The sequence below is a fragment of the Acanthochromis polyacanthus genome, chromosome 17 (assembly GCF_021347895.1).
Source record: "Acanthochromis polyacanthus isolate Apoly-LR-REF ecotype Palm Island chromosome 17, KAUST_Apoly_ChrSc, whole genome shotgun sequence".
NCBI classification, from domain to species: Eukaryota; Metazoa; Chordata; class Actinopteri; family Pomacentridae; genus Acanthochromis; species Acanthochromis polyacanthus.
This window is the reverse complement of record NC_067129.1, coordinates 32,187,729-32,213,717: the sequence shown is the minus strand read 5'-3', so window position 1 is coordinate 32,213,717 and position 25,989 is coordinate 32,187,729. Positions and strand designations below refer to the sequence as shown.

At 38.6% G+C, this 25,989-nt stretch overlaps 1 protein-coding gene and 1 long non-coding RNA gene across 2 annotated transcripts in view; one reads left to right on the top strand and one right to left on the bottom strand.

The window, feature by feature from the left end:
* The window catches only part of LOC110972118 (GTPase IMAP family member 8-like), a 323,852-nt gene that overhangs the window by 27,000 nt on the left and 270,863 nt on the right, over positions 1–25,989 (bottom strand). The gene's annotated exons all lie outside the window — the stretch shown is intronic.
* LOC127530462 (uncharacterized) lies at positions 2,873–5,348 on the top strand. Its single transcript, XR_007937031.1, has 2 exons — positions 2,873–3,025; positions 5,024–5,348. It is a non-coding gene; the product is annotated as an uncharacterized LOC127530462 (long non-coding RNA).

The window sequence follows — 25,989 nt, the reverse complement described above, 5'->3', positions numbered from 1 at the left end:
ATTTTTCAACAATTTTCAGTTTGAGAGTATGTTTCTGCAGTAAAAACGGAATTTATTTTAAGGCTTTCAACACATCTTAACCAGGAGTGCCAATAATTATGGAGAGTGCTGTAACTGAAAAACTTAGATGCAACTAAAAAAAAAAGCGACGAGAATAGATTAGATTACATTGAACTTTATTATAGTTGCACAGAGTTCAAGTAATATGACAAAAAATGCAGTTTTTCTAATCTGAGGTGCAAACAAAAAGAAAAAAGTTCATCACATGAAGTCAGAGTAAACAACCTCCAATCTGATAGAACACAGATATTAACATAAAGACAGATCTGAAAACAGATGTATCAGTGACACGATAATTAATGAAAAATAATGAATTATAACAAACTCCACTGTTTTTACAGCTGTGATATGAATTTAACAAAACATGTCCACTCTTGTTATGTAATTGTAGACAAAATAGAAATATGTAAATCCATCTGTAGTCACTGCCATGGAGAAGGAATGCAGAAAGTTACAAAAAAGAAATAAATAAATATAAACCTGTATTAATAAAATTAACTCCTGTTTATGAAATTATAGATGAAAGCGACTAAACTTCATGTATTTAAAACATTTCAACTTCGTAAACATCGTACATCGAAAACCTAAGTTACTACTGATCACATGAACATAATCAATAATTATTTACTGCATTGCAGTTATGAAGTAGTGATTGGCTCACTGTGGTCACATGACAGCCTCCAGCTTCCTGGTTAGTATAGTGGACAGTATCTCCACCTTTCACGTGTAAGACCGGGAGTTGCTATTTTCGATAATATGTAATTTTTATTACGTCTGCCAAGTCAGAGCTTATGTTTTTGGTGGCGCTGGTTTGTCTGTCTGTCTGTTAGCAACATCACTCAAACATGTATAAATGAATTTGGATGAAATTTCCAGGGAAGGTCAGAAATGAAACAAGGACCAAGTGATTCGATTTTGTCACTGATGCGGATTATAGTCTGGATCTAAGAATTTTTAAAAGATTTAACGGGACCATTGTAACAGTAATTATCAAGTGAACAGTACTTTAGTTGCCTCCTGATGATCACATGATTGTGATCCTATGAAAAATCGACCAGTACGGACTTATCGGGACTTATCCATTGGAAATGATACAAGGAATGAGCAGCCTTGGTGGAGGTCTGTGCTGTCTAAGTGCTTTTCTAGTCTTATGAATGGAAATATAGAAAAAAAACACAATAAAACCTGTGGTTAAAATTACTGCATCTGTGGAGTAAATCAATGCATGAAAACAGATTTTTCTTCAATCTATATTCGCACCATCAACTTTCATAATCTTCCTTTTCATGGCAAAATCCTGGACAGAGTAGAACTTCCCTCTATTTGCAACGACCATGTGTTCCACTTCCTTCAGCAAATAATAGTTCTGCAGATATTTCCAGAAGTTGATGTTGAGGTTGTAGAATCTGTCTCCCACTCTCTGGAGCAGGATCTTTTTCATCGCGTCTTCAGTTATGGCAACATGAAGCTCAGTGTCCGTCTCCGGCTGGTCGTCGTAGGTGAGGACTATGAAGGTGTACCACCAGACGTTCTCTCCAAAGATCTCCATCTGCCTCATGGTGTCTTGTTCTTCATCCATTTGGGGCCCCACCTTGATGACCAGCAGGAAGGCGTGGGGCCCCGGGGACAACATGTCGACACATCTCCTGATCTCTGTCTTCACTTCAGATGTTTCTGAGAGTCCAAGAGTGTCGACGACTGTCACCTTCCAGTGGAACACTTTGTTCGTCTGCAGACAGTACTGAGTATTCCCTGAGGAGAAGAAACACAATTTTCATGCAAAAGTATATAATCTTCTTGAACCCACTGAACTCCAAGCAGTTTCTGGGTGTTTTGTTGCTCCCGTTTTATTTTTCCGTACTATAGGCTCATTTTTCACTGCACAGGAATTGTTAACCTTAGTTCCCCTGCTTTTTCACTCAGATCTCTGCAAACAGTTCATGGTTGATGCCACCGACACTGGAATCGGACCTGCCATTTCTCAACACTGTTCTGGTGATCACAAGCTGTTCCTTCTTTTCTGGCTGGTTTGTTCTCTGCAGACAGGAACCACAGCATCGGGACAGAACTACTAGCTGTGGTCCTGGTCCTTCCAGGAGTGGAAGCACTCGATGGAGGGCTCAACGCATCCCTTAAGGTGGTAGTCTATCCTAATTTATTAAACAACTTATTTTGTTATAATTTCTAAACAATGCAACCAATCAACACAAAACTTGGCACAAAGAAAGATAGATTTAGTAGAAGCATTTTACATTTAGCTAAAGTCTGCCACATTTTATAGTTTCCATGATAGCAACAGATTTGGCGAGATACAAAAAATCTTGTGGAACAAATATCTTCAGAAGGAATATAGCTATCAACACCAAATTTGGTGTGCTGACTCCTTATGTTATTATGTATGTTTTAAGTAGACAATTTTTTCCTATTTTTGTATACTTGAATGATAACCATTAAAAGAGTCCTTTTTTTCTATTTGAGCAGAAATATTAGTTGAAGTAAAAATCTGTCTACTTAAAACATACACTCAGCCTCCTTCGTCAGTGATTCTGGTGTTCAGCCTTCTTCATCTAAGCTAAGCTTCACACCGAGCTTCCTCCATCCTCAGACTTCTTCCTAAACCACACCACCTCTGGTCCCATATTATTGATCCACCTCCCTCTGAAGGTAACACCACAATCCTCACTATCTTAGATTGAAGCAACACTTTTCTCCAGAAGCACAGACTGCACTTACTTGAACTGACTTGCAAGTTATCAACAGCCAATATTGTAAATTATCTTTGATAATATTTACCAGATTTACAGTCATCCCATGTTACCTGATAATGAACTGGCAGCAGCACCACCAGTACTGAAGGCGTCTCTTCCCAGTATGATGTTTCCACTGGAGCTCTTCCCTGATCCAGTCCTCCCAACAAGAACCAGTCTGAGGTCTGGCACAGAGAGACAAAACATCAACTCTGGTGGTAAAAACTGTGATATTTCATTTATTTTCTGCCGTTCATGTCAACTTGCAAACTACTTTTCCTCTGTTATAGAGATTCAATGAAATGTGGACAAAATTGAATCTCAATTAAAGATCTAAAATGACTCGAAATTTACATAAAATGATTCAAATATCTTTTTTGCCAAAACAAGTCAAAGCTTGTCCAGCATGACGAAAAACTTGTCCAAATTTATCAAAACAATAGTAAAAGCTTGTCAAAAATGACCTGGAAATTGTACAGAATAACTAAAAACTTGTACAATGTGACTCAAACATTTTTTTCCAAATTACCTCAAAATTAGTCAACACGTGGACAAAACTGTTGGTACCCATCGGTTAATGAAAGAAAAACCCACAATGGTCACAGAAATAATTTGAATCTGACAAAAGTAACAATAAATAAAAATTCTATGAAAATGAATCAATGAAAATCAGTCTTTGCTTTTGAACCGTGGTTTAACAAAATTATATTAAAAAATAAACTCATGAAACAGGCCTGGACAAAAATGATGGTACCCTTAATTTAATATTTTGTTGCACAACTTTTGAGGCAATCACTGCAATCAAACCATTTCTGTAACTGTCAATGAGACTTCTGCTCCTCTCAGCAGGTATTTTGTTCCACTCCTCATGAGCAGATGCTCCAGTTCTCTCGGGTTTGAAGGGTTCCTTCTCCAGACGCCTTGTTTCAGCTCCTTCCACAGATGTTCAATAGGATTTAGATCAGGGCTCATAGAAGGCCACTTCACAATAGGCCAATGTTTTCCTCTTAGCCATGCTTGGCTGTTTTTAGCTGTGGGTTTTGGGTCATTATCCTGTTGGACGATCCATGACCTGCGACTGAGACCAAGCTTTCTGAAACCAGGCAGCACATTTCTCTCTAAAATACCTTGATAGTCATGAGATTTCATTGAACCTGCACAGATTCAAGACACCCTGTTCCAGATGCAGCAAAGCAGCCCCAGAACATAACAGATCCTCCATGTTTCACAGCAGGGACACTGTTCTTTTCTTCATGTGCTTCATTTTTGTGTCTGTGAACATAGAGCTGATGTGTCTTGCCAAAAAGTTCCAGTTTTGTCTCGTCTGTCCAAAGGACATTCTCCCAGAAGCTTTGTGGTTTGTCAACATGCAGTTTGGCAAATTCCAGTTGGGCTTTTTTATCATTTCTTTTCAGCAGTGGTGTCCTCCTTGGTCGTCTCCTATAAAGTCCACTTTGGCTCAAACAACGACGGATGGTGAGATCTGACTCTGATGTACCTTGACCTTGGAGTTCACCTTTAATGTCTTCAGAGGTTGTTCTGGGCTCTTTTCTTACCATTCCTATTATCCGTCTCTTCCATTTGTCATCAGTTTTCCTCCTGTGGCCACATCCAGGGAGGTTGGCTACAGTCCCATGGACCTTAAATTTCTGAATAATATGTGCAGCTGTAGTCACAGGAACATCAAGCTGCTTGGAGATGCTCTTACAGCCTTTACCTTTAACATGTTTGTCTATCATTTCTTTCTAATCTCCTGAGACAACTCTCTCCTTGTCTTCCTCTGGTCCATGTTTAGTGTGGTACAAACCATGTCACCAAACAGCACAGTGACTAATGTAATCCTATGAATAGGCTGACTGACTGATTACAAGTTTGTAGACACCTGTGATGCTAATTAGAGGACACACTTTGATTGAACATGTTCCTATGGTCACACTATTTTCAGTCTTTTCGAGGGGTACCATCATTTCTGTCCAGGACTGTTTCATGAGTTTATTTTTTAATATAATTCTGTTAAAGCACGGTTCAAAACAATGTCTGATTTTCATTGGTTCACTTTCATAGAACTTTTATTTATTGTTACTTTTGTCAGATTCAAATGATTTCTGTGACCATTGTGGGTTTTTCTTTCATTAACAGAGGGGCACCAATAATTTTGTCCACATGTGTAGAAAATGATTACAAGCAACTTATACTGTTTTGGGTGATTTATACAGGAAAAGGGAAGCGGAGTGCTGCTGTGGATCTGCTGCAGTTTCTGGAGAGATCAGAGGAACAGTTCTTGGAACAGATCAGAAGACACCAAGACCTGACCACTGCCATGCTCCAGAACATCCAGAGGACGGATGAAAACCTTGGTTGATCTGATGAGACGATCGTGTCTGGTCCCAGAAATAAACTGCATTGTCCACTACTTTTACCCTTTTCTAGAAAAAAAAAATCATATTTTTTGTAAATTCTTTTACTTTTGAGTTATTTAAGTTCACTTGTTTTGTATTTTTACTCTTGCCATTCGGGTCAATAAAAAGAAATTTGTGTTGAGTGATGCATGTTTTGTGGACAGCAGACTACAGAGACTTTATTCAGTGTTCAGTGCACACTTCTATGTAGACACATTTTGACACATAATCAGTTGTGTTTTTCAACCAGATTCTTCGTCTTAAACATATCAGCAGCAGATGTTGTTTTACTGTCACACCAAGCTAGATAGATAAACTGCGCTACAGCAGCAGATATATTATTCACGGCTTAAAGGTATTCCGGCACCATTCCGAATTTCCAGCATGCAACGTTTGGCTCAGAAAAAAAGATAGGACTACATTGTCAATGGAGTTCATCTACCAATGGAATGAGGGGAACACAGCTTTTGCTCAAAACCAAGCTAATATCAGTAGCCAATGGGAGTAGAGTGGGGGCGGGTTTTACAAAGATGTTGAGATCCAGCTGCAGTTGAGTCAATACCAGAGTTTCACACAGTTTCAGAGTTGTGTACGCTGATGAGGAACATGGAGAACAGATTTTTAAGCCAGGGGAAGACGTCCTCATCAATAAACCACTCACAGAGCGCAGTACTCCACCAAGGCTGCTCAGTTGTATCGTTTCCGACAGATAAGACCTGATATGTCTGCAGTGATGGAGTTATCACGTTTGCCTCATACAAGCAGGTCCCTGGTTCAAGCCAGGTGGAAACATCTTTTTTAATTTTTAAAGTGAAGTGAAGATAAAACTTTACTAGTCATAAAAGAAAATTTTTATGCCACACCTTGCTCAGGAAAAAAAATAACATAACTTTAGAAATGCAGTGCCTGAAAGTATAAAGCAGTGAGATATGAAAGTAAGTCAGCTAAAATAAATCAGTGAAAAGTACAGCTGTGCTCATAAGTTTACATGCCCTGGCAGAATTAGTAAAATATGTACCATTCTTTAATGAAAACAGGAATGATCAGAGCAAATACAATAAATAACTTTGTCTGACTGCTAACCCTAAATGAAAGAAAAGTTTTTCTATGATCAAACATATTTTCTTTCAAAAAAGGACAATATGTCACAAAATTTGCCAGGAAGGAAACAAGGAGAAATATAATGATTGAGTTTATGGAATTATTATTATTGTAAAGCTCATAGTGATATTTTCACTGAAAGTACATCGCACTGTGATATTTTGGCTGCTTTCTACACTTTTCTAAGAGCAACATAATATTTCTGTTTTAATGTTTCGTTAACAATAAAGGAAATAGCATTCATATTTTTTGTGGCAGTTTGTTTTTAACATGAAGAACTTCAAAAGAAAAGCAAGAGAAGAGAAACTGTCTTGTGATTTCCTCTCTGGGTTTAAAATCCTGCCGACAAAGTGGGACTCTTTTGGAATGCAGCAAATCAGGAATGAGGTCAGTACTCAACAAATATCAGAACCAGCATTTCTGTTTCTTTGTACCAGGCAGTAAACATGTTTATTTCTGCTCTAAGGTTGGATGTTTTAACACGGAGGTCTGTGAGGATTGATTCTTGTTGGATCCGACCTCAGGGAGAGTTTTCTTATTGAGTGTTTATAGAACAGTTTTTTTCTTTATTGATTCTTCTCTGTGACTTTCCAGGTTCAAGTATCGACAGAGGAAGAAAATTTAAAAAATGGAAAGTTTAGGAACTCAAAATCAAAAATATCAACCCAAACGTGAACAAATGAAAGAGAAGGAGCACAAATTAAGAGCTGATTTTAACGATATACTATCAATAAGCAAAAGAGCTACACTATGTAAAGCAGATAAAAAAAATCAGAACAGGAAATAACCACAAATATACATGACAAGAATAAGTTACAACAAAAAAAGTGGCTATTAGATTAGATTAGTTTGAACTTCATTGTCATTGAACAGAGTACAAATAATGAGAAAAAAATGCAGTTTGACATCTAATCAGAGATGAAAACAAGAAGAAAAACGTGCATAAAGTCAGAGTAAACATCCTCCAGTCTGATAGAACACAGTTATGAACATAAACACAGATAGATATGAGGACAGATGAATCAGTGTGATGATTATTAATGGAACACAATGAATCAAAACAAACTCTGTTGACCCCAAACTAAAAAAAACTGTAATATGAATTGATCTAAATATGTCTACATCGTCACTTCCACAGCAATTTGGTTGTTCCACCACCACATAAATAAAAATACACAATAAGAAAAATATAAATTACAAAATGTGCAGCATAAAGAATGTACCAATGTCACTTTTTGTTAATTTTTTTGTCTCGCACACTATTTACACTGCGAATTAACTATAACGACTATTTACGCAATTACAAATTAAGGAGGTTAAGAGACTAAAGTTCAGACAAAAATGGAGATAAATGTAGATTCTTATTATTTAAATTAATTCCTGTCAATGTAAATATTTATAAAACTGACTAAACTGCATTTAAACATTTCAACTCTGTAAACATCGTACATCATAAACCTAAGTACCGAAGTTTGAGGTTGTTGGTTTCCTGAATCTTGGCTCAGTATTGCTTTGAATTATTTGATATTGTTTAATGTTACGTTTTTTTCTTGCTGTCAAACAGTTTTAGACCTACAGGGCTGCAGCCAAAGCAAAAAAAAAAAAAACAGTCTCACAGCCAGAAGAACAGATCTAGGTTGTTGATCCTCAGGGCCAGTGACTCCTAAATTAACTTAATCAATTTCCAGGGGATCACTGGACCAGCTCTCCGTCTAACAGGTCCGGTTCTACAGCCCAGTGAGTTCTGACTCAGAGGGATGCTGAAGAACGTCTAAGCTGGTATTCTAGGAAAACTCGCCTAGCTTCTCTCTGCCTTCATCCAAACGCCTATCCTACCTCCTCTGATCATTAATTTAACTGAGTAACCAATTTGGAATGTTTAAATTAACCACCAGTCACGTCTGTTAACGGCAGCTTTTCCTCTTAATGGCTTTTGGACTTGGTAAGTTGCAGAGCTTAAGGACAATTAGACAACCCCTAGGATATGTTTGTAATGGACCACCCCCGGCCCCTATGACTAGGTAACCTAACAGATCCTTTACTGTTGTAATGCACACATTAACCTGACTTTTTACACTCAGAGCAAGATATATATGTATTTAACTAACCAGAGTGGTAGGGATAAATAGCACTTCCAATCCGTTGACTTTGACTGCAGAATAATGCTTTATTGAAATATATCTCAGCAGGGCAAAAGCAATAGCCAATAAATCACCAGACAAATAATCAAACATTAGTTAATATTCAAATCACTCATCATGATTCCTGACTGGTACTATGCTTTCAGGTAAGAAGAGTAATAATGATCACCCAGACTATGTAATTTGGAGGGGGAGAGCAGATGGTGTGGCCACACCCGGCTGCTCACCAAGAACCCAACGAGCCACTGAGGCTCACCGGAGTTCAGGGGGAAGCTGGAGAAAGTGTTCAGTCCAGATTTAGATCTGCCTGTATTCTATTTTGTTGTTTGGGCCAATAAACTTTGTCATAACCCACTGTGATGTCGTTCCTTTGGAAATAATAGAGTTCAGTAATATTCCTTGAGTCCGTGTTGTATCTAGATCACAGTTCTGTAATCCTACAACAATGCAGAAAGAACAGTCCATTTAATCCATAATTCCATCAGATAGGTTATTCTTTGCAGATCAAGTTGATTCACCCATCCAAAGTTACGCGGTAATCCTCCCTTGTGCTCAGAACTGATGTGCGGATTGCATCCAGGGATCACCCCGCAATAACTCCCACAAACTCCTTCCAACAGGTGCATTTTATACATTACAACTCTCTTGAGACAATTTAGTAACCCCCTATTCTCACAGGGTGATCAAACTCTTCTGTAAACATCTCTGTTTCATAGTAATCTAAACCTTAAAAGCATTCCCATTTTTATAGTAATAAAAGACCTTAACCCCATTAACCCCTCTGTTAACCAGGTCCCTCTCTGCTCCCAGTGAGGTGCTGACCTTATGTGGTTACTTCTGATACAAAGATTACAAAGATATGCATTCAAAAGCACAATCAATCCCCCCTCTTTATTGCAATGAGACTCTCCTGTGACTTAATTGCTACTATCCTGGATTATATCAGACAAGTATTTAAAATTAAAGAATATAAAAAAGACATATCTCAAGAAATAATCAACTCATCATTCTTCTGAATGAGGCGCTCTTCTGATTTTTACACTGTTTCACAATTAAGAATATAAAAAGTAAGCATTGGTTAGTTCACACATTCATTAGGTTATAGCATCATAAATCACAGGTTATAATGTCATACCGCACTCCCTTATTTTGCTGTCTCTCCTCCAAAACCTCATCCTTATGGCTGATTCGGAGATCCCACATCCACAACTACTGACAAAGCTGAGAAAAGGAATTGATGTATAAACTCGGCTGAAGAGCAATAGACAAGTGTTCGTTGACTTTCTATTTTGTGCTGCAATGTTGCAATTTTCTTATGAATGGAAAGAAAGAAAAAATCCAATTAAACCTCTGGTTAAAAATACTCTATTTGTCAGTGCATAAAAACTAATTTTTCTTCAATCTATATTTGGATTAGGGATCAACCAGCAATCGACCGGGCAGATATTTGACCTTTGGACACATATCGGCATCAGCCTTTTTTAAAAATCCGACGGCTGATAAGAGATCAATTTAAAACTGAGTTCAAATTTTAGGCTCTGATGAAGCAGTGCCTCACTACTCTCACCTACAGCACCATCTGATTGGTCACACACAGAAACGGGCAGCAGCCAATCAGCAGTCAAAGCTGTGCATGCACAGTGCTCACACACATGGGAGAGGAGAAAAGTTTTCCTGAGTAAAGAAGCTCAGGAGAGCAGACACACTACTGGTCAAAAGTTTGGACACGGTTTCTCATTCAGTGCTTATTATTGACTTGTATTATTTTCTGCATTATAGATTAATACAATAGTGCATAAATAAATAAGTTAATTTCATGGTAAAATCTGTTAAAAGGTTCTGGTTAAAAACATTATCAGAGAAACATTTCTCATAAAGGATCGTTTTGGTTACTGCAGAGTGTGGGTACTCATCTGGTCTATAGACAGTCTTTGGTGTTTCTTCTTAGCTAGCAGTACCGAAACAACGTCTGAAAAACCTCATGAATACGCTGTGTTGCCTCTAAAACCTTTGAGCGTTGGGACATTTTTGTCTTTGTGAGTATTGTGTGTACAAAGCACTTATATAGAGACCACAAATGTTTTGAATTGTTGCTTTGAGTAAGTTTTGAAATTCTTTAATTAAATAAAAACATTGAATGAGAAAGTGTGTCCAAACTTTTGACTGGTAGTGTATGTTTTGAAGGTAAGTTAAGGCAGCAGACTCTCTGTAAAATTGTAATAAACATCCCAGTCCTGTACAGCTCACAACTACTCGTAATGTTACTGTGAGCCCAATAACACAACACAAACAGAAGCAGCAGCTCTGCTCCCAGCACGCCCTCCAGACATGTCTGTAAATCACTGAAAAGAAGATTGCTGATAATATCTGAATATAATAAATATAATGGTAGAGATTTTGGGAGCCATTTCATTTGTTTAGTTTTTCATTTAACTTTATAACTTTATAATGCTGCTGAGCACTTTTTGTTTATAATTTTAAAACAAAGGTGTCTCCTGTCTAAGATTAAAAAATATTCATACATGTTGCAAATCTGAAAAGCTGTTAAATAATCATATGATTAAAATTTTGACGCCAATATTTTCACTTTTACTGCAAATGAATATTGGCCTCTTTGATGACTAATAATCGGTATCGGCAATGAAAAAACCATGTTGGTTGACCTCTAATTTGCACCATCAACTTCTATAAGCTTCCTTTTTCAGGTTCTGTCCTGGACAGAGTAGAACCTCCATCTATTTGCAATGACCATGTTTTCCACTGCATTCAGCAAATTAAAGACATGCCAGGAGTTTCTGTCATTGATGTTCAGGGTGTAGATTCTGTTTCCCACTCTCTGGGGCAGGATCTCCTTCAGCTTGGCTTTAGCTACAGACACCTGATCCTCGGTGTCCGGTTGGTAGGTGAGGACTACATATGTGTGGCTCCAGACGATCTCTCCAAAGATCTCCTCCATCTGCCTCACGGTGTCTTGTTCTTCATCCATTTGGGACCTCACCTTGATGACCAGCAGGAAGGCGTGGGGCCCCGGGGACAACATGTCGACACATCTCCTGATCTCTGTCTTCACTTCAGGTGTTTCTGAGAATCCTGGAGTGTCGACAACCGTCACCTTACGGCGGTACACTATCTGCGTCTGCAGACAGCACTGAACGTTCCCTGAGGAGAAGAAACACAGTTTACAAATTTTGTTAAATGGTAAATGTTTGTAATACATCACATCTTCTATTTTAGTGGTACTCAAACCACTAAACAATGTGTTATCATTTCTACATCATATATCTACATTCATTATATTTCTACATTTATTTGTACACATTTATTATATCTCTATATTTTATGTCTACATTCATTTAGGAGCAAGTTGTTGGAAGATACATTCAGCACAGTGAAACATTTTAGTAAACTTCATGTACACAGGTCTGTGATGGGGTCATTTTTTGAGAAAAGGGCTTCAGGAACTCATCAAGAAGGCCTCACCTAATGCTGAGTGGACACACTGTTATACACAGAGAAGCACCGGCATCAAGGCAGATTAGCTCTGAATTAAGTGAGGTTATGACTGACATTGTAGGTGTAGTCAGTTTTATAAAGAATAGACCACTAAAAACAAGAGTCTTCTCTGCTATCTGTGAGGAGATGGGAGCTGAACATCAAGCTGTGCTGTTTCACAGTGAAACAAGGTGGCTGTCAAGAGGAAAAGTCTTGTCTCCAGCTTTTGAGCTCAGAGAGGAGATAAGAATGTTTTTGGAGCAGGAGCACAAGCATGAAGCCACAGAAAAATTTAGTGATGAAAATTTCCTGGGGAATCTGTCCTACCTGGGTGACATATTTAGAAAGCCAAAAATCTACAGCTTCAAGGGAAAGATAAACTCCTCCATCAGGTCACAGACAAGATCAGCTCTTTTACTAGAAAGCTTGATGAAGGGAATACTGATTCATTCCAGAACCTTGAAACTACTGACTGATGCCACCTCAGTGATTCCATGTATGAAGCAGCATATTTCATCACTGATGGAATCTTTAAAAAGTACTTCCCTGAAAACAGTTCCTAGTATGCCTGGGTGACAGATCCTTTCAATGAACCAGCTCCCACTGGCTTCAGTTCTACAGAGGAGGAGCAGCTCATTGACATGATGCCTCAGGTTCACATCACAGACACTGAGTGAGTTCTGGCTGAGTGTAGAGAGACAGTATCCACTGTTAGGGCAGAGGGCTGTGGGCATTCTTCTTCCCTTTACAACATCTTATCTTTGTGAAACTGGCTTCTCTGCTGTTGCTGCACTGCAGACCAAGTACAGGTCCCAGCTAAACACTGAGCAGGAGCTGAGAGCTGCAGTATCATGCTTCAAACCCCGCTTTGAAAAGCTGTGCACTGCAAAACGTGCTCATTGTAGCCATTAATCCTGACTTACTCATTTTGATAAAAAATAATCAGCACAATTTGTTTTATTCATTTTTGTTTGTAGGTTAAAGTGTTTTATATGTTGTACTCCTGAGGTAATGGTGCTGATCAGTTTTCATTTATTATTATTTACTGATTTTACTTAAATGTACTTTTCAGTATCAAATGGCTCCATTAGTTGGTTGAAAAATGCTTATAGTTTACATCAAAATTTAAATGTGCTGAATTTAAGGCAAATTGGTGCACTTTAAATCTTTTCTGGTTCAGACTGAAAAACAAGGTTAATGAAGTTATTCTTCTGTTGTTTTTTTAGTTTTCCTTAATGTTCATAAGAATACAGTGTTCTGTAGAGATGTACTTGTAACAATTTTATAGACAAATGATACTGTTCATAGTCGTGGTGGAGGGTGGGGGGCTTAACAGAAAACAGAAAACAGAATAGCACTAACTGCACTTTCTTGAACTGGCGTGCAGGTTGTTAACAGCTAATATTAACAATCATCCTGATAATATTTACCGTATTCAGATTTATCTCATGTTACCTGATGATGAACTGGCAGCAGCACCACAATTCATAAATAATGAAACTTCAAAGTTTAATTTCTATTTAACGTGGAACCAACATTTTTCCAAGTGCACAAAGGCATTACCAATTATGGACAAAAGGGGGCTCCACATCAGGAGAGGGCTAGTCAATAGAGGGCGCTAGGGCGCCGCAATCTCCGTCTCACATCATGTAGAGTCACAGCCCTTCCTTTAATAAGACGTTTTAAAAATTACATTTACATGTATATCCTATGTTTTTAACAAGCAAAATGATCATAGAGCCTGTAGAGAGTTACTAAAATGTATAATTTGTAATAAAAAGTCAGATTAGAAACGTCTGACATCTACAATTACTAATAGTGGAGATGTATCCGGCCAGGACGCACTCATCTTTCCCCATTGACTCTCGTTATAACTTTGACATGCGGAGTTCGTTCCTCTTCAATGCAAGAAATAGGAGACAGCGGGGCACAGATGTAGAGGTGCTGGCTTTAATCTCTAAAATGTGAGGATTTACTTTTTTGTCATTTAATAATGTAAATAGAAATGTTAGTTGACACAAGTGGCCCTTTAGACTGAAAGCCTGTTGATTCTCATATGTTCTGAAATCTGAGGAATTACTGTTTTTCTTTATTTTCATTGTAAATATTTAATGTTAGTTGACAGAAGCACTTTGGGCTCAAAGCCTAAGATAAGATAAGATAGGTTTTATTTTCACATGCACAGTTATACAGAGTATAATGCCTAATGGTTTCAGTATTTTTTTTATTGCTTTGATCTTAAATATGCAGATTTGCTGTTTTCTCATTGTCATGTAAGGTTGTTCATGTAAAAGTTAGCTCACAGAAGCACTGTCTGCTTTAAGTCTTATAGTTAGGGTTTTTTTTTAACAAAATGTCCAATGTTTGTTGGTTTAACAGGTATGGATTTGTTTTTGTTTATTTGAGTATGTAAATATAAATATGTTGTTGACAGAAGAAGCACTTGGCACTCTTTGAAGCTGGAAAAATGAATTGTTTCTTTTTTTACTTTTGAAGTAAAAAATAGATTTGCATATTTATACATTCTTAATTTGTTTAATTATAGAAAAGGAGATTTTAAGGGTTTGTGTGTACCAATTACACCTTATCTGGAGCAAATCATATCAAACACTGGGGAGATAAATTCAAATTCACTAGCTGGTAACATTTACGTGCATAATTGTCTATTTGACTCAGCAGTAGTGCTTAGGTGTACCCTCGTAGCACATCAAATGGCTGTGAACATAATTTACATCAATTCTTGTATTCCGGTGTTGCCGACTCTGCTATTTGGTTTGGTAAATTAAGTGCGCCCCCCAAGAGAAAAATTCACCAGCCGCCACTGCTCCACATGGACTAAACATCCAGTGTTACCTGCAGCAGCACCACCAGTACTGAAGGCGTCTCTTCCCAGTATGATGTTTCCAGTGGAGCTCTTCCCTGATCCAGTCCTCCCAACAAGAACCAGTCTGAGGTCTGGAACTGGAACACAGAGAAACAAACATCAACTCTGGTGGTAAAAACTCTGATATTTCCTTTCTTTTCTGCCATTACTTGTTAACTACTTTTGCTCTGTTGTTGTCAGGGCTCCCTCCTCACCCTCACCCTTTCCCACCTGGCATCCCAAAAACCCTTTCCCCTCTTCTCTTTCTCCCTCCTTTTTCTCCCTCCTGCTCTTTTTCTCTCCCTCTCTGTATTTCCTCCCCAGCAGAGCTCTGAGTGGTACACGTCTGTCACAGCTGTGTCTACTCAGACAATCAGCCGCTGCACTGGAGCCCGGACAGCTGAGAAGCATTCCACTAATCACCACTGCTGCCATAAAAGACTGGTTCACTCTTCCATTCCCTGCCAGATTGCTGCACTAGGCTTTCAGTCAGTCTTCGTCTTGCCGACTCTAGATTCTGCTGTGTTTATTGTGAAACGTTACTAACGTCTATTTTTCCTCTGCATGCCTAGGACCAGCTGTCCGGGTTCTTGTCCCCGCCGAGACCTGCCTGCTTCCCCATGAACAACTCAGTCCCTATCATTCTGGACCTCCTCCCTTGGTTTCCCCCTCCTTGCCTTCTGGAACCCACGGACCCGCCGGACCTCCACGAATTCCCACCACCGCGAACCTCCTGGAACCACCAGCCGCCAGGGATCCCCAACACATCTGCCGCCTCACTCTGCTCCCCTCCGGAGCCCTCCCACGGCTGTTAATCCCCGGCTCCCCTCCACCTCTGCAGCCGGAAACCCCTCATCCGCCTCCGCTGCGTTCCTGGACCCTCACCCCTGACCACACTCACTCCTTCCCTCCTACAATAAAATCCGTTCTTTCTCTACTAAGCCTCGACAGCGTGGTTCTCCGCTCGAGTCCAGACCCACACACTGTGAGAGCTGTAGAGATTCAAGGTAATGAGGACAAATGTGAATTCTGATTCAAGCTCCAAAATGACTTAAAATTTACATAAAATGATTCAAATATCTTTTTTTGCCAAAATAAGTCAAAGCTAGTTCAACATGACTAAAAACTTGCATAAATTTATATTTAAAAATACTAAAAGCTGGTCAAAAAATGACTTGGAACTTGTATAGAATAACAAAAACTTTACCTCAAAATTAGTCTATAATGATTCAAATATTTTCCTAATTTTTTTTTAAACTTAAACAAAAGCAATCTGAAATGACTTTAAAATTGTTCAGAATGACTGTAAATAATGTGACAATAAAATTACTGCACAAACAGTTGATGAATAGTAAATATTTGTAATGCACTTTTCATTTAGGCAAAATCTCAAAGTGTTACATTTAAGATATAAATGGATAGAAACAACAATCATGAAATAAAAATAGAGCAATCAGATAAAATAACAATAAAAAATAGAAACATTCAGGGGCATGAAGTCATGAAATCATTGCTGAATCATCTGCTGCTGACCTTCCTCCAGCCCACTGCTTCCAGTCTACTCTGCTTCACCCTCACTACACTTGATGTGCTCTTCTACATACTGTTTGCATTTTACTACCAGCTATATACAAGGTTTATTTAATGCCAGAGCTGTACATCATAACAGTAAACTATGAATCAGTTTCAATGTTAGTTTGTACTTTGTATGTATCATCTGTCTTATCATACATGTATCCAACTGTGAGTTATATGTTCCTTGTTCCCCACCCTCCCCTTCTCCCATCCCTATCCCTCTACCTCTCTACCTCTTCTGTCCCTCTCAACCCGCCCGGCCAGCAGCAGATGGGTTCCCCCACATAAAGAGCCAGGTTCTGCTCAAAGTTTTTTCCCTGTTAAAAGGGTTTTTTTCTTGCCACTGTCACCTTTGGGCTGCTCTGGGGGTTCAGGCATTTGGGTTCTGTAAAGCGTCTTGAGACAATTTGACTGTAATTGGCGCTATATAAATAAAATTGAATTGAATTGAGCTGAATTGAATTGAATACAGTCCCTCCAGGAAGTCATGATGCAATCGTGCAAATTCACACAAAATAAAACAACCTCCGTGAATTTTGCGTGGCCTTGTCCAATCACTGCAATTTTGGCCCGCCTCCCGTGAGTTCCATCAATCACAGCAGCTCCCAGCACAATCGTAATGCACGTACGTCACCGAATTCACTTCCTTGTTTATGGTTTGAAGACGCAGACATGTCCGATACTAATGTCTCTCTTTTACCAACGAAAATTACTGCTGAAGACCGTGATAAACAATTAATTCACTGATGTTCTGCACCAAAGTGGAGTGAAACTGTTTTACACCCGTGCAAACTATAATTTTGGAATACAAAAAAAAAAAAGAAAAAATCATCGATTGATAAACACTTTAAATAAAAAAAACACACGGAACACATTAGAATGGCTGGAATGAGCGGACAACAGACCAGACAAATCACCATGATGGAAACTGTTGCATCAGATCTGTTAGAGCAGTGGTTCTCAACCCTGTTCCTCAGGACCCCATGTCCTGCATGTTTTAGATGCTTCCCTGCTCCAACACACCTGATTCAAATGATCAGCTCGTCATCAAGCCTCTGCAGAAGCCTGATGACGAGCTGATCATTTGAGTCAGGTGTGAATTGACATCTGCATCTCTGTTGTCATGGTTACTGACTGTAGGTATATGCTGATGCAGCACATTGAAATAAAACGGTAAACTTAAAAATACTAACTTGGTTTCCATTTTTAGGAATTAATGGGTGGTACTTTTGATGTGATGTTGGAAAAATTGACAACATTTTTGGCCACAGTTTATCCCATTTTTAAAATATTTTGCTTGTACTTGTTTATAGTTTCAAAGTAAACTGTGTAAATCATTTTTAAGATACCAACATTGCAGCAACAGCAGCTTCTCATTTTACGATAATAAAAGTCCAAACACAGGTTAAATAAAGGTTAAATAAAAAATAAAAATACAGCCAAACTGTAGTTTCTTAGACTTTTCTGTCATTTTTGCCGTTTTCAAACCTTCCCAGCTGTTCGTGTTTTTTGGGAAAAAACAGGTTCATACAGTCAACAGAATCAAGTTTTCATGCAGAATGAACAAAGAAAATCTGGTGATTGTGAAGTCAGTTCAGCTCGGTGAGTTTCAGCTGTAATACCTGTGAAATGCTGCTCCAGTGAACACTCCTTGTCCAGTGGGGAGTCACAGCCCGGCCACAGATCTTGAACTTGGTTTTCAGCGTCCTCAAAACTATCAAAAGTCCCGATAACTGGCTTGCCCTTCTGGCAGAACTTGAGGTTCTTTCTCAGCTTATCAGTATCGAACTTCAGCACCTGGAAAAAGAAATAAAGCAAAACTAAAGAAAATATTTATAAAATATGACTAATTGAAATTATTAGTACAAGTACAGCTGAAACAAAGAGTTGATGTACAGAAAGTTTAAATTCAAAATTGCTGAACAGTTCAAGCAGCTCAAATTAACTTTTCTTATTAAAGACGCCTTCTGACGTCCCGGACAAAACAGAAGTTGGAGAACAAAGTCCCAATTTTTTTGCCTTGACTTTTTTTGACAACTGAGGGCATTTTTTCCCTGAAACATTAAACATTAAAGGTTTAAGCTGTTTAGACAGAACAAGCTTTGAAGATACCTCTTTGTCCACATGCAGGGCGATGGCAACATTATCCCAGATATAAAACTCTGGAGGATGCCACTCCTGAGCATCCATCTGGTTTTCTCCAGGTCTCTCCACCAACTCATACCTGATGGAAAAACCAAACAGCAACAAACAGAGATATTCTAATCAGCTACACAACTGATTCTGCTGCCATTCATGTCCTGGTTCTGAACCCGTTTATCTCTTTGTTGGTCTTACCTGTGAGTCTCACTCATGGCGTACGGCCTCCAGATGAAGCGGCCATCTCTGTAAACACAGACGGCGTTCGGATCGTCAGTCAGCAGAGGATACTTGGAGAAAAGCTTCTGATTGGCTGGACTGAGGACTGGACTGTGGACCAACACAGTATGCTGCACTTCCTGTTTGTACAGGACAGTTTCATAGACCCTCATGACTGGCTGATCTCCAGAGCAAAACTGAAACAAGAACAGAAGTTTTACTGGAGATAACACCTGACTGTACAAGAAGGATTCATTCATCAGTCTGTAAATCAGAGGTAGTCAACAAGGTGTCCACGAGGCATGTTCTATAAATGGCACTAGTCACCATGGAGTTTGTTTTAAAAATTTGTTGCTTTTCTTTTTGAAACATAAACACCTACATTAATGTAGATTTTAAAATGACAAGATTTAGTATACATATCCATCCATTCTCTATACACCGCTTTATCCTCACTAGGGTCATGGGGGGTGCTGGAGCCCATCCCAGCTGACTCAGGTGAAGGCAGGGGACACCCTGGACAGGTCACCAGTCTGTCACAGGGCTACATATACAGACACACAATCACTCTCACATTCACACCTACGGACAATTTAGAGTTATCAATTAACCTCAGCATATTTTTGGACTGTGGGAGGAAGCCGGAGTACCCGGAGAAAACCCACGCATGCACAGGGAGAACATGCAAACTCCATGCAGAAAGATCCCAGGCCCAGGCCGGGATTTGAACCGGGGATCTCCTTGTGCTAAACACTACGACACTGTGCAGCCCTAATATAGATTTTTAAAACCAAAAATGTTTTATGTGTAAATGAACCCTGACCTTGTCTGAAGTCAGAGTTCAATGCGAGCTGAAGGTAAACATAGCGGATCGCAGCTGGAAACGCACCAACCGGACCAGCATGCCACATGCTGTGTGTCGCATCAAGTGGACACACACCTTAAGTCACTGCATTATCCTACATTTCTTCCATTTTAAAGTGAGGAAACGTAATATCAGTCTCTCTGGTAACTTGTCTGATGCTAGGGTTAGCTTATTAACTGATTAATGACAGTGATGGGGCGTGTGTGACTGTGAGAGAGGTTTTATTTCACTTTCATCAGCTAAAGCATGGTTTGAATATGCATTACAAATAAACGTAACTTGCACACTATGGTGGTAATAATTTGAAGATTATGCCTCAAGTTTTAATTTTCTGACGACATCTGAGTGAAGACACTGGTCTGTGTTGGAGTGAGGCAGAATGAATTGCATTGATAGGCTTCATGTTGAGAAAGACCTCATGTACACCACAGCAAGCAGCTGTCTGACTGAGAGCATCCTTAACATTACCGTCACTGACATGAGGCCTCTGTTGATGGTTGACGACAAAGGCTTCACTACAATCATCTTATTTGCTCTGTCATTCCAAATGTTCGATTTCTGAATAAAGAGGCAGAAATTAAAAGTTTTTTTATCCGATTCATCGATTAATAGAAAAAATAATCGACCGATTAATAGATGATTAAAATAATCGTTAGTTGCAGCCCTAGTTTTTACCAACAAAACATGGCAGAAAAGTGAATTTTTAACAAACATCAATGGGAATCTGAACCATTAGAACTGTGAACTGCAAGGCAAAGATAAGACTGTTGCTGACATGATAAACACTGTAAACACAATTAAAGCTAAAACAAACAATTTCTCTGTTCATTTAGAGAAAAAAAGTGCAGCACTTTCCCTCCGTACAGTCATTGTTGAATGATGATGCTGCTGCATCTGAGGTTTTTACCATAGATGTGGAAAAGTATTCCCAAGTCATAAACAGACTTGGGCAAGAGTTGGAGGTTTTATGACTTTGATCAACTTGATCTATGTGAGTCATTCATTTCAGATTCTTTCATGAACGTAAACATGACATGCATTACTGAGCAGCTATTCAGTCTGAATGCCGGACGGGTGGAAAATAATATCCTAACTGTGCAAATGGCCTTCACTTCAAGAAATATATTTACAAACATTTCAGAGATGTGATCCCGTTGACTTTTAAATGTTAGAACAGGTTAACAGCAATGAATAATGTTGCATGTTTATATACATCTGTTTCCTACCATCAATGTTGTGGAAATCAGTAAAATAATTATTATTTATTAACACCAATGTGAGCAGACAGTCTCTTTACATATCACTATTATTATTGTTGTTATTATTATTTTGTTGTTATTATTATTATTATTAAAAGGTGATGCAAAAAGGTGCAAGTTTGTCATTCATGAAGTTTGGATCAAAACAGTCGGTCTTCTGAATTCTTAGCCTTTTTGCATCTGAGTCTATTCAGTGCATCAAGAGCGTTCGATTTAAATCACACACAAAAAGTTTAGAGTCCACTAAGAAAATGTGATTAGCACGACATTCATCACCAAAACTGAATTAAAGTTGCTGTACGTACAGTATATTTTTGACCCAGCAAATTTTATCATGTATAGAAGATCAATACTGTTGTGATATAAACATTATTTAAAGTATACAGAAACGTTTGTTCAGCTCTGTATAATAGAAGTGATTTTCCAGAGTTCCTACCTGCTGGCTGTAGGCCTCCAGTACGTCCTTCAGGTTGAAGGTGAAGCGGTATGAACCCAGCCTGGACTTCTCTGAGAAGGCTGGAGAGCTGGTAAACTTATAGAGGAAGCTGGGATGCATGGAGGCCTCATCCTCTGTGAGATTGAAATTCTGCTGCAGGAGCCTCGTCTCAGCTGACTTCACCTCCTCAGGGCCCAAAGCCAGACTCCACCACGACAGGAAACCTTTGTTTGGATCCTTGAAGCCTTCATCCATCCTGATGCCCCTCAACCCTTGTCGAACTGTGTCGTGTTTCAGACGAGTCACATGGAACTCTGGCGTTGGTGAGTTTGGGATGTTTTCTTTGTAGAGGTACTGGTTTTCCAAATGTCGAGCTTCTCGCATCAAATCATTCAGGTTTAAGTGCCGACTGAGGATATAATGTTCAGGTAGTCCTCTCCTGTTTGTCCGTGTCTTCATTGGCATGTTTAGATGAGGATGTTGATCAAAAGACAAATATAAAGTCTCTGCTGTAAGGAACATGTACTGATGCTCTGCTGCTGCGGGGAGGAGAGTTTTATCTCCACCAGCCCAAAGGTAATTCAAACCACGCCCAGTACATGAAATTTCCAGAAGTTCAGGCTCTTCTGGAAACAGAAATGAAACTTAAAGTGAACACACACACAACAGATGGTTTTAAATCTTTGTACAAAGTGAGATTCTTCTAAACACTTTAATCCAATAAAGATGATGCAGATTTCACAGTACAACACGTTTATGTTTTGCTGGCTGCATGACAGTTCAGTTGTCTTTGGTTGTTTTGTCTCTTTGTAGTTTGTTTTGTGTTTCTTGGTAGTACTTTTGTAGGTATTCATGTTTATAATAGTTTTGTTTCTATTTGTTGTCATTTTCTATATCTTTGTAGTGATTTGTTGTTATTTTGTGTCTCATTTTGTTTTTATTTGTGGTTGTTTATTGTCTCTTGTGGTCATTTTTGTGTTCCTTTGTAGTTATTTGGTGTCTGCTTGTTATTTTCACTGTTATTTTCAACCATCTCATTGATTTACAGTCTGCAATAATAATAAAATATTGATCCCAACATCAGTAAGACATTATTTTGAAGTGTGGACATATTTCCATTTTCAGACTCTATATTGTACTAGAATGTCCAATGTCAGAGAACTGGAATTACAGAACAATCTATAGCTTGTATAGTTCAACAACCGTGTCTTTTGTTGTTATTTTGTGTCTCTTCATAGTTATTTTGTGTCTCTTTGTAGTTATTTTTGATTTTCTTTGCAATTATCTTCATTACTTTACTCCTTTGCAGTTATTTTCAATACTTGATAAGGATGAAGCTGGTATCAAACCTGAAACTTTACTTCTTGAAGGCACAAACTGAGTCATTGCAGCCACCAGAAACTCAGCATGTTTGATCGTGTTCTGGGTTCTCCACATAAATCTTTCTGCTGTTAAGGTGAATTATCACTACAAGGCAACAGAGTCCCAGTTCAGAGAAATTAAGATAAGATAATTGTAGTAGTTCTTAGAATTAGCGTCTGTTAATGCTAGCACATGCTAACGTGAGCATGCTAATATTACCTCACAGCCAAACAGAAATTGTCTTAATTCATTCTCTGTACTTCTGTAAACCACAAACACCCCAATAGTGTGAGTTTTTGATGTGAAAAAAATTCTTTCTGTGGGTTGTCGTGGCCGAGTGGTGATAGACTAGAAATCCATTGGGGTTTCTCTGTACAGGTTTGAATCCTTCCAACAACGTGGGAAGTTGGTCACGAGTAGCGACCACAAACTGAAAGCACAGATAAGAAATAACATGGAAGCCTCACACGCGTAACTATGATGAGCTAAGAATCATAAATGAACCTCCCTGTTGGCTGTTTGAGGAAGTCAGAGCTGCAGGAAACTCCCTGTGAATCCAGTAATCTCAGTAGAACCAGTTTTTGCCAAACTCGTCAAACAGTGTCTTCTCAATAAAAATCAAGCAGCATCGTTTCACAGAAACAACATTTCTGTTTCTTTGTATCAGACAGTAAACATGTTTATTTCTGCTCTAAGGCTGGACATTTAACATGGAGGTCTGTGAGGATTGATTCTTTTTGGATCCAACCTCAAGGAGAGTTTCCTGATTGAGTTTTTATAGAACAGTTTTTTTTCTTTATTGATTATTCTCTGTGACTTTCCAGGTTCAAGTATTTACAGAGGAAGACATTTAAAAACATGAACAGTTTAGGAACACAAAGCAAACATATCAACAGTACTGAGCCCCGATGTGAAAAAATGAAAGCGCAAATGCAAAACAAAAAAATAGGTAATTTCAAATGTTCAAGTAAGTAAAAGAGATAGACTCATGTAAAGCAGATCAAAATTCAGAACAGGAAATTACCACATTTATATAATTGGAAAAACTGAGATGCAGCTAACAAAAAGCAACTAGATTAGATTTAACTTTATTATCATTGCACAGAGTTCAAATAATATGACAAAAAAATGCAGTTTTTCTAATCTGAGGTGCAATCAAGAAGAAAAAAGTTCATCATATGAAGTCAGAGTAAACAGCATCCAGTCTGATAAAACACAGATATGAACATAAACACAGATCTGAGAACAGATGTATCAGTGTGACGATTATTAATGGTAAATAATGAATCATAACAAACTCTGTGAACCCCAAACTAAAAATAAAACCTCTCTTTAAAGCTGTGATATGAAATTAGCAAAACATGTCTACTCTTGTTATGTAATTGTAGACAAAATAGAAATATGTAAATACATCTGGAGTCACTGCCATAGAGAAGGAATGCAGAAAGTTATAAATAAGAAATAAATTAAATAAATAGAAACTTGTGTGAATTCAATTCACTCCTGTTAATGAAAATATTCATTAAAACGACTAAACTTCATGTCTTTAAAACATTTCAACTTCGTAGACATCGTACATCGTAAACCTAAGTTACTACTGATCACACAAACATAATTATAATTATTTACTGCATTGTAGTTATGAAGCTGTGATCGGCTCATTGTGGTCACATGACATCCTCCAACTTCCTGTTCAGTGTCATGGACAGTATCTCTGCCTGTCATGTGGAAGACTGGGGTTTGATCCCCTGATGGGCAGTTGCTATTATCAATAATATGCCGTTTTTATTACCTCCACCAAGTGGGAGTTAATGTTTTTGGCCGCTTTGCTTCACTGTGAAACAGCACAGCTTGATGTTCAGTTCCCGTCTCTTCACAGATAACAGAGGACACTCTTGTTTTTAGTTTTTCTGGTCTTTATAAAACTGACTACACCTACAATGTCAGTCATAACCTCACTTAATTCAGAGGAAAGGTGTCTTGATGCCAGTGCTTCTCTGTGTATAACACAGTGTGTCCACCATCACTGCAAACACCAATGTAGTTCTCCCACTTTAGATCATTCTCAGTCAGGAAGCAGTCCAAAATTTTGAATAGCTCTTCAGCGGTGAACCTAATGATGGTGTTGGAGGGCTGGATGGGTGTACAGTCATATGTGTAGAGGGTGTACAGGAGGGGGCTCAGTACACAGCCGTGGGACATAATTACAAAAAAGTACATCCTCACACAGGGAGTCTGTCATGCTAAAACGTACATAAGCAATGAACAAGCAGTCTTTGTTGCTGTCAGATGTTTCATTGAATTGTAAGGCAAAACGTTTGTCTCTGAGTTTATCTACCAGATGTTCCTGAAGATCGTTAGTGATGTCATTTATACATCTGGACACAGAGTCTTTGGACAGAGGGATTGTTTTTATTTTTGTGGCACTTGCGTCATCCAGCATGACAGAGACCATGGGCCTATTTCACGAAGCAGGTTCAAGAAACTCTAAGTTTCTTCTGCGACTCTGAGTTGATCTACTCTGAGATAGAAAACTCTGAGTTTTCGGTTTCACAACGGCTGATTTGACTTGGGTTAATCAACTCGGAGTAGTTTGACCTGGAGTTACGCGCGTGCACCGCAAGTCTGAAAAGACAGCATCAATGGAACCCCGATTCGACGAGTCACCATGGAAACGGGGAAGCGAAAGGCTGCGTTTTTGAAATGGAAGTTTTTAACGCGCTCATATGGCGAGTTTGAACACGTTTTTAGAAAGAAGTGCAACACCGCTGCAGCTGCAAAAGAGAGAGAGACGGTGTAGAGAACACTGCTGCCCGGATCAATGCGTAAGTTTAAATGTAGTCCTTTGTAATCGTAATAATATTACAGGGAATAACTGTCTGAATGGCAGCCTAGTAAGTTATTTCATTTAGGTGAAATCCCGACGGGGCAGCAGCTTAAGATGAAATATAAAAACACTGTTCAAACAGGTCAGACCTCGGCATTATCTCATGGAGGTACTTCATGTTGATCATGTTTTACATTGTAAAGTCGCCTAAATATTAAGTGGCTGTTTGACTGTGCAGTTGTTTTATCCACACATAGCCTAAATGTCTGCATCCATATCATGTCCTGCTAAATAATTAAGCCTATTTAAACTAACATAGACTTCTGCTCAGCCAACAGAAAGAAAGTAGATGCCTGTAAAACGGTGGTATAAAAGGTCATGGATGCATATATATATATATATATATATATATATATATATATATATGTATGTATATATATATATATATACCTTGTAATTGTAAGTAGGCAACACTCCAAAGATTTATCCAAATGGTAGTTTAAG